Source organism: Physeter macrocephalus, chromosome 2, assembly GCF_002837175.3.
Source record: "Physeter macrocephalus isolate SW-GA chromosome 2, ASM283717v5, whole genome shotgun sequence".
Taxonomy (NCBI): Eukaryota; Metazoa; Chordata; class Mammalia; order Artiodactyla; family Physeteridae; genus Physeter; species Physeter macrocephalus.
The window spans coordinates 17,376,086-17,385,762 of NC_041215.1; positions in this window are offsets into that span (position 1 = coordinate 17,376,086).

The following is a 9,677-nucleotide window of genomic DNA, read 5'->3' on the forward strand; positions in this document are numbered from 1 at the left end:
TGGTTTCAGATCCGCACGCCCGCCCCCTGCCCCCACTCTCCCTAGCCCATCACACACCTCCGTGCCGGGAAACTGAAAAGATTCCAAGTAGTGGGGGGGTCTGGGAGGGGAAATATTTTGGTTCTCAGAAGGCAGGAGAATTGTCTGATTCCCAGCCTATGGGGTAATTAACCCTTCACAAGGCAGTAATTAAGTCTGTGCCTCTGAAACCGTAATTAGAAGCTCTGGGAGGCTCCGCCCCCTCCCCAAGCTGCAGGCAGTCCTCAAAGCTGAGGCCAGCTGGGACTCGGGACAGGGCTCTGTTCCCCTCCCGAGGCTGAGGGAGACCCACGGCCTCCCTCAGGGCGCCCACCCCTCAAAGCAGGGACCCCGGGAACAGTGCTCATGGGACCCGGGCATTTCCCTGCACAGTCCCCTTTGGGGTTTTCCGGCCACACAAGGGGACTTTGCTTTTGGGGGGCGTGAAGACAGGGAGATGGGGCTGGGCAGGGGTCTGGGGTGTGGGGCTGGTGACAACCCTTAAGGGTTTTTCTCTCTGGCTGAGGGGAGCTGAAGCAGAGAACCCAGCCTCAAAGGGGGTGAGGACGCCAGGGACAGGGGCTGGGCACAGGGCAGATAGGGGCAGTCCTGGGGGTGCTCAGGTGGGGGATGCCCTCTGGTGGGGGCACTCACCACAGCCGAGAGGCATTTGTCTCAGGAGTCAGACTGGCTGTATGGTTCCCGGGTCCCCCAGGGAGGCAGCCAGGGAGCAAGAACGGGGCTTTGCCAGCAGAGACGAACCCCTGCCCCAGTGCCCGCCTGGCATGGGGCAGCTGGTACACAAGGAGCCCTGGGACATGCAGGTCCACATAGACCCCCTTGTTTTGTTCCTGCCCCAACAATCTAGCCCCTGGCATCCTCCAAGGAGCCTTCTGAGGCCAACTCTAGGTCTCCCCGCCCCTAGGTCAGTCACCGAGTCCCATTTCTCTCCACTGCACGTGCCCTTTGGTGGCACACTGGAGCCAATATCGTCAGACGCAAAGGCCTGGGAGGGGAGGCAGGACACATGGCCTGGGGCTTTTCTCTGTGGGGAACACTTGCTCGCAGGTCTTCATGGTGGGTGGGGAGGATGGTATATGTGTGGAGCTGAGTGGTGATAGAGGGCTTTTGGTTCAGTCTGAGGTTTATTCTTTTCCTCTCAGGCTTTTAGGAGACAACTCCTCAGGGGGGAGTCTAGGGTCGAGTTTGTCTCCAAAAGGGGCCTTGACATCCCACCCGACCTCTCCCTCCACCTCTCAGCTTTGGCCACCCTGACCCTTTCTTGTAACACACCCCAAGCTCCTTTCTGCCCCAGTGCCTTTGCACTTGCTGTGCCCTCCACAGGACGCCTTACCCTAGTCTTGGTATGGCCGGGGACTTATCCCTCTCAGACCTCAGTGCAAATATTGCCTCCTCGGAGAGCCCGCTCTACTCCCCTTATCCAGAGAAGGCTCCCTGTCCTGTTACATCCCTCTGTTTACTTTCCCCTTCAGAACACTTATCTCAACCAGCAATGGCCTCCTTGGTTGTTGTCCCTTTCCTCGTCTGTCTTCCCCCCAGACTATAGGCTCCAGAATGCCAGGGAGTTTTACCTACTATGTTCCTTCTGTGTCCTCTGAAACCAGAACAGAGCCCAGTACAAAGCAGGTGCTCAGTAACTAGTGGTGCGTTGGGCGACAAGATTACAACGTGGAAACAGCGGCTGGGAAAAGCGGAACGTGGAAGAGAATTTTGTAGGCGGGGGAGTCTCATCCAAAATTGCTGAGCAACCCTCCCCACCCCCTCCGCGGGTGTCCTGGGTTAGGAGAGATGGGAGGGGCGACTCACTTTCCGGGGAGTCGCATGCACCTCCCTCCGGTGGCCCACAGGTGGCGCTCGCTCTGCGTGCTTTTAGCAGCGGGAAACAGGTGGGAAAACCCAACCGTTTGTTTGGTGGCTGGGGAGGCACCTGCAGCTACCCCTCCCCTGTCCTCCACCTGGGGTCAGCCCCTGTCCCCAATCTGGATGCCTCCTCGGGTCCCAACTTCTGGGGCTCTGAAAGGAGCTGAGGGCTCCGCCCCTCCACCCCTCTGCCCTACAGTTTGCTCCCATTCCACGCAAAACTAGTAAAGCAGCCCCATGCCTGGGGGAGGGGGACGTGGGGGGAAAAGTGCTTACTATGTGCATGTCCTGTCTTAACCCTTTATGGGCTAGAGCTGGGCACAGTGCTTGGCCTCGGTGGGCCCTCAGAGCATACTTGTGGAATGTGAATGGGGGAATCCTCATTTTACAGATGGAGAAACTGAGGCTCTGGGAGGCCCAGATTCACAGAGCCCAAAAATAGTGAGGCTGAGGTTGGAGCCATAGGTGTGTCCAACTCCAGGGTCAAAAGGTTTAAAAACAGAACCATTAAAAAATGGATTTCTTAGTTACCCCAAGTGATGTAGGAATCCATTTGGACAGTCAAAGTTTTCCCTGACCCTCCTCACCTCAGACCCCAGACGGTGGTGGGGAGGGTTCCCGTCCACCCTGCTTTCTCTGTCTTCACAGGTGTCTACACATACCACTGGGGGCTCCTGGATTTCTACCTGGGTCACTGGGCATAAACTCCTCTCTCTGGGCCTCAGTTTCCTCATCTGTAAAATGGGCTGAACGGTCATTGAACTATCTCCCCAGGTGTCTGTGAGGATCCAATGGGTTATTCCCATGAAAAGCTCTTAGAACAGAGCTTGGCACACAGGCTACTCCCAGACTGTGAAGGTCCCCTCTGGCAGTCCACATATCCTGGTGGGAAACACACCATTCTTGAACGTTCCTGCTCTTTCCCTAGTATGAGGGCCTGGTGCGTAGTGCATCTCTGTGGTCTGAGGCCTGTGAACCCCACTGCATGTCTGTGATGTATGTGCAGCTCTTTCTACATGGGGGTCAGTTTGGGTGCCAGGGTGTACGAGGCAGTTGGGTTCCTGTAGACCAGAATTTCTCAACCTCAGCACTCTTTTTTTTTGTGTGTGGGGTATGCGGGCCTCCCTCTGCCGTGGCCTCTCCCGTTGCGGAGCACAGGCTCCGGACGCGCAGGCTCAGCGGCCTGTGTGTGGTATGCGGGCCTCCCTCTGCCGTGGCCTCTCCCGTTGCGGAGCACAGGCTCCGGACGCGCAGGCTCAGCGGCCATGGCTCACGGGCCCAGCCGCTCCGCGGCACGCGGGATCCTCCCAGACCGGGGCGCGAACCCGGTTCCCCTGCATCGGCAGGCGGACGCGCAACCACTGCGCCACCAGGGAAGCCCCTCAACCTCAGCACTCTTGACATTTGGGGCCAGATCATTCTTTGCTGTGGGGTCTGTCCCATGCACTGTAGGGTGTTGAGCGGCCTCACTTGCCTTGACCCACTAGATACCAGTAGCATATACTTAATTGTGACAACCAAAAATGTCTGCAGACTTTGCCAAACATCACCTGAGGGGCAAAATCACCCCCACTGAGACCTGCAGCTCTTTTGATAGGTACACACACGGTCACGGTGGGTGTACACTTGTACATTTGTGCTTCTCTGTGGGTGCCTTGGTTTGGCTTTCCCCAGAAAAGAAGCAGACCATGACACAAGGGTGGAGGGCACATGGTTTGTTTGGGAGATAAAATGGATGTTTGTGTTTTCCCCCAATTCTTTTTGTTTGTTTGCTTCTGGCTGCGCGGCTTGTGGGAATCTTAGTTCCCTGACCAGGGATTGAACCCTGGGCCCTCGGCAGTGAAAGTGAGGAGTCCTAACTGCTGCACCACCAGGGGATTCTCTTCCCCCAAATTCTTATGTTGAAATCCTAACCCTCAACTTGGTGGTGTTAGGAGGTGACGCCTTTGGGAGGTGATTAGGTCATGAGGGTGGAGCCCTCGTGAATGAGGTCAGCGCCTTATAAAAGGGACCCCAGAGAGATCCCTCACCCTTTTTCAGCAATATGAGGACACAGCACAAAGGTGGCCTTCTATAAACCTGGAAGAGAGCTCTCACCAGAACCCCACCATGATCTCGGACTTCCAGTCTCCAAAACTGTGAGAAAGAAATTTCTGTTGTTATAAGACACCCAGGATTTTTGTTATAGCAGCCAGAACAGACTAAGGCAGGAGATGATGGGGGGAAACTTGAGGGTAGGTATACGGGGAGAAGGCAGGGAAGACAGGGCTTGCAGATGCTCCAGGGGCCTCTGGGAGACCATTGGCCCAGGCAGCTGCCGGGAGAGGAAGCAGAGGTATTTATCCACCAAGTCCCTTCCACCTTGGACTAAGGACTGCTTGCCGGGGGCATTCATTCCCTCATGTCTGGCTCCTGGCCAGGGGCACTGCAGTGGTCAGGGGCCCGGATGTGGTCCAGGCTTGGCAGCATCCATGTAGGGGTCGGGTTGGGGGTGTGGGGTGGGAGGTGGGTTTCTTTACCTTTCGTGTGGCCATTCCTGGGGGTCTCTGGGATGTCTGAGCCAGGCTGTGCCAGCCCACTGGAATTCTGCAGCCGGCTGTGTGTATATCTGGTGTGCCAGTGCGTGTTTATCTGCCGTGCTTGTGTTTGAGTCTGTATTTATCTGGCCGCGAGTGTGCGCGTCTTTGTTTTCCCTTCTCATCCGACTCGTAGGGGGAAACTTCTGTTTTTAATCAGGGGCCAGGGAACTGTCTCATCACCACGTTAACGACGGCGACATTAATTCAAGGCCGATCAGAAACGATCTTTCAGAGTCTTCTGTGAAGTTGGGCCCTGCCCTGGGGGTACCCTGCCTGCTCATTGTATGCGGAAGAGGGAAACTGAGCCAAGTGGCCGCAGAAGTCCTCTCCCATAGGTAGCCAGGGAAAGGGAGTTTGCGTGCAAAGCATTTTACAGGCATAAAAGCTTGACGACTCTCCTCGCACATAGAAGAAAAAAATTATTGGCCCGTTTACAGATGAGGAAACTGAAGCTCAGGGGTGGGACCCAGAGCTCATGTGAAGCCAGAAGCTGCTGGATCTCCAAGGCTTGTCTCCTTGTTCTTTCAAGTGGCAAACCACTTTTGAAGCTGTCCACTGCTGCTTGGTCCTCACCTGTGCCTCCGTTTTCCCGCTGGTCAGCTGGTTACCGTGAGCCCTTCCCTGCTAGCCAGCCGTGGCAGTCTGAATAATCCCTGTTGCTTGGCAGGGTACCAGCTTTCTCATGCTTTCCTTCCTTGGATGCTCCAGGCCCAGGGGCCTGGCTGGCTCTGTGAACACAGATATTAATTAGCATTAATTAATTACCCCCTGCGAGGTGAGGGTGGTGCCTGTGGATCCCCAAGCTCTGAGAGACCTAGAGGCTGACTTGGGTCCCTGGTGTGTGGTGCTCAGAGCCTGGGGTGGGAAAGGGCTACCAGTCCCAAGATGCTTCAAGAGCAGGACCCACAGATGGCACCACTGGTTGGCCTCTGTCAGTCGGGGCTGCTCCCCAGCCCAAAGTCGGGAGGCCAAGACCCAGGCCCTGTGACTTTCTGTAACTGCATTTGGGCAGGAGGAGACCCTCACTCCATTTACCAGGTGATGGAGCCTGTGGTCCCCCTAAAGTTCACATGTGCGGCTCACATCCCCACTCTGACACCTGCTGTGTGACCTTAAGCAAGTCACTCTCTCTCTCCTTGCCTCATTTTCTCATCTATGACATGAGAGTAATTTCTGCCTCGCGGGGTCGTTGGAAAAAATAAACGACCGCATGTATTTCATGGAAGGTACACACTGTCACCAGGGAAATCAGTAACCAGTAGCCACAGTGGTGACAAAAGGCCGCTTGGGCCAGCTCTGTCGCTTACCAGCTGAGTGACCTGGAAATAGGGATTCAATGTACCTGGGGAATCAGTTTCCCTATCTGTAAAATGGGGGCTAACACCATATAGGCTTCATGGGGTTGCTGCAAAAATTATATAAAATGATGCCCTTAAAATGTTTAAGACAGTGCTGAACATGTTATAAGTGCAAGATGAATATTGGCTAAATCAAGGGAGAAAAGAAATAGCTGTGATTGGGCTAAAGCTTGGAGGCGTGGGTGTCAGGAGGAGAATGTTAATCTCCCGATAAAGGCTGCCTGTGATCCCATAAAGGGAATCAGACCACACTTAGGGTTGATCCCTCAGCCACTATTATGGGTTGAGTTGTGTCTCTTCAAAAGATATACATAAGTCCCAACCCCCAGTACCTGTGAATATGACCTTATTTGGAAATGGGGTCTTTGTAGATGACATGAGTTAAGTTAAAATGAGATCATACTGGGTCAGGGTGGGCCTTAAGTCCAATAGGACTGGGATCCAATTAGAAAAAAGAGGTAACACACAAAGACACAGAGAGGCCATGGCAGACCCAGGCAGAGATTGGAGTGATGCAGCCACAAGCCGAGGATTGCTGGGAGCCACCAGAGGCTGGGAGACATGGACCGCTTCTCCCCTCAGAGCCTCCAGAAGGAGCCAACCCTGCCCACACCTTGATTTCAGATGTCTAGCCTCCAGAACCATGGAAGAAGAAATTCTTATTTTTTTCAGCCCCCTACTTTGCAGTACGTTGTTTTGTCAGCCCCAGGAAACTAATACAGGCATCCAGCTCCTTTTTTGCAGTTTTGTAGTATTCCACAGTACCGTAGCCCATTTTCCCATCCTTTATTGATGGGCACATAGATTATTTCCTGTTTGCATGGTCACAAACAACCTGCCCAAAACATGCTGGCTCCACCTCCATGCTCGAGACCAGTGACTCCTGGCCACCCAGAAAGCAAATGATGATTTGTGCCCTTCCCATTTTAATGCATACTGTCAAGCTGCTCCCCTAAAGTGCTGGGCAGTTTACCTCCATACCAAATGGGAGCGCCCAGAGAGTTTAATTCAGTGAAAATGCCGAGTCCTAACCACTGGACCGCCAGGGAACTCCCCAGAGAGTTTATTTTAAACCTGGGTCAGAGCTGCCCGGTGATGCTGTGTTCTAGTTGACATTCTGAGGGAGCAGAGATAAACAGTAAACAGAATAAGTAAATCACAGGGCATGTTCAGAGGGATAAGTGTTGGAGAAAAAAGGGCGATGAGAGCAGGGCAAAGCTAAGGCAATGATGCTGTGGGTGAAGGTTCCTGACACCAAGCTCGGCATCCCGTAGGCGACTAATAAATGTTCTGTGCTTCTGTCTAGTCCGTGGAGAGATGGAGAGAGAGGGGAGAGAGAGAGAGAGAGAGAGAGAGAGAGAGAGAGAGAGAGAGAGAGAGAGGCAAGCTGGTGTGGAATAGGCACCTGGGCAGGGTGGGAAAGGAGGGAGGGAGAGGCTGGTAATGATGTGAAAAGTAATCGGCCCTTCTCTCTGGGAGGCGGTGAAACTAATTAGAATGAAAATGTGGTTTAATGAGGATGAGAACGGTAATTGTGCTGGGCAGCCTGCAGTCCCCGCGGTGCCACTTTCCCAGGGGCCCCCTTCTGGGCTTCTGAAGACAGGGACGTGGATGAGGGGGACGAGAGGCTGGGGAGGGGTGTGGTTGGGACCTCCTGTGTCCCCCAGAAAGTCCTCCAGGTGACACTGGGTAAAGATGCTGTGCAGAGCCCCACCTGCTCCCGGGGCTGGTTCCAGGTGCCCCAGGGCCTTGCTTTTCCAGCCTGCAACTTATCCTCAGTGATAATACGATGGAACCACAACAGTGATATTGTTTATTGAAGACCTACTATGCTCCAGGCACCGTTCCCACCCCTTTACAGATGACGCCTCATGGAATCCTTAAAATTATCTCCATTCTACAGGTGATAAAACTGAGGCACAGAGAAACCATGGGCCCTGATAGGAATATATTAAAGAGTGCGTTAGAAAGGTAGGTTTAAGCAGCCAGGGGCCTCCTTCTTTCCTTAATCAGGTGGTCACTGGCCATCAAGGTCAAGGGACCCTTCCTGCTTGCCTCCCCCTTGTACAGTTTCCTTGACTATATTTGAGGGGCAACCATTTCTCTGTGTCTGCTACTTCCAGTCCATTAGAGGAGATGGGCATGGCCGAATGGGGAGATTTTGTATGCAGTGGGCATGGCTTGGTGCGGAGGTGGGTGTGGCTGGATTTACCAATCCCTCTGAACCTGGAAGGAGCAGATGCTGAGGCACTGCATTGGGCTGCAGAACTGGGACAAAAACTGGGGGTCCTGACTTTCTTGCCGTGGAAAGCTAAGGGGTTTTTCAAATGTTGGTCTGAATAAGACTGAGGTTTATAAGATCTCACAGTCCCCACTTTTGCTTCTGGAGACACCACCAATAAAGTGCAGCCTGTTGTGTGGTTTTGTCAGAACAGAAACATTCATCAAGGCCAGAAGTGCAATAAAAACAGATTTGTCTGGCCTTTCAAAGTGGTCCCAGGTCAAGGGAGATTCAGTTGTTGACCACATATATGGCAGACAAAGCATTAAGAGCCTTAACATATAAAGAGCACTTATGATTCAATAAGAAAAAGACAAACATCCCAAGTGTGAAATTGGAACAGAGCTTACAAAGGAATGATAAAAATTCAACAAACCTCTGTAAAGATGTGCCATCTGATCATTCATCAGCTAAAGAATCCCTTTTACTTGTCAAGCTTACCAGCACATGTGAAATTTTGAGTATACACACTCATGTACTCTCATGCAAGTGTAAAGTAATACACTGGAGGGCAGTGCAGATATTTGTATTAAACATTTAAGTGTGTAAACTCTCTGACCCAGGAAGTCCATTTCTATGCAAAGATCTATAAAGAGCAATGCAGGGTGGTTAAGTGCTCCAGAGTCAGATAGCCATGGTTCAAACCCTGGCTCCACCACGTGTAAGCTGTGTGACCTCAGGCAAATGATTTGATGTCATGGAGCTTCCATTTTCTCACCTGTGCAATGGGCTTATCATGAGGACTCCATGAGGTAATGTGTGTGAAATTCAGAGTTTCTTTGCCAGACACATAACAGGTGCTTGATACTTATTATCATCATTGTAAAAACCTTTAAGGAAAGCTGGGAAACAATGGAAGTGTCTGTGCCTAGCAGGTTGCCCAAATACATAGTAGAAAATGAAAATGATCAAACCTATATTCATTAACACCACGTGACCTCTGCGATATAGTCATTGAAAAAGAAAACAGGTTTCAAACGTCGTACATAGCCACAGATTTCAAGCAATTTGATCAAGAATCAGGGAATTAATTTTTCACATTGCAATGTAGTCTACCCAGATTCAGAACTGAAACAAAAGTTTTATGAAGTGATATTTATCTTTTCTCTGTGCAGTGGGTTCTGATATTTTCTATTCTCTTTTGTTCCATTTGAAAGGAGGTCTTTCTCATAAGTACAATGTTTTTGTCTTCAAGGTTCTGGTTGATGTCACCAGACCCCCAGTACAAGGCGGGGTCTACATAGTGACTGGAGAAAGAATGGGGATGACAGAAGAGAGTGATGGCTTCAATGCACTGGTTTGATTTCACCCCCACTATTGGGTTGCAGTATATATGTGTGACCACATGTGTACCTGTGTGCTCATGTATGCACGTGTGCATGTATGTGCATATGTGTGGATGTGTGTGTGTGTGTGTGTGTGTGTGTGTGTGTGTGCTGGGGCTGGGAAGAAGGTGAGACGAGTGAGGCAGTGACCTCAGGTGCAAAATTTGAGGGGATGTCAAAAAACTCAGTCATCAAGATAAATATTTTAATGCAATATATATATACATTTACTTGA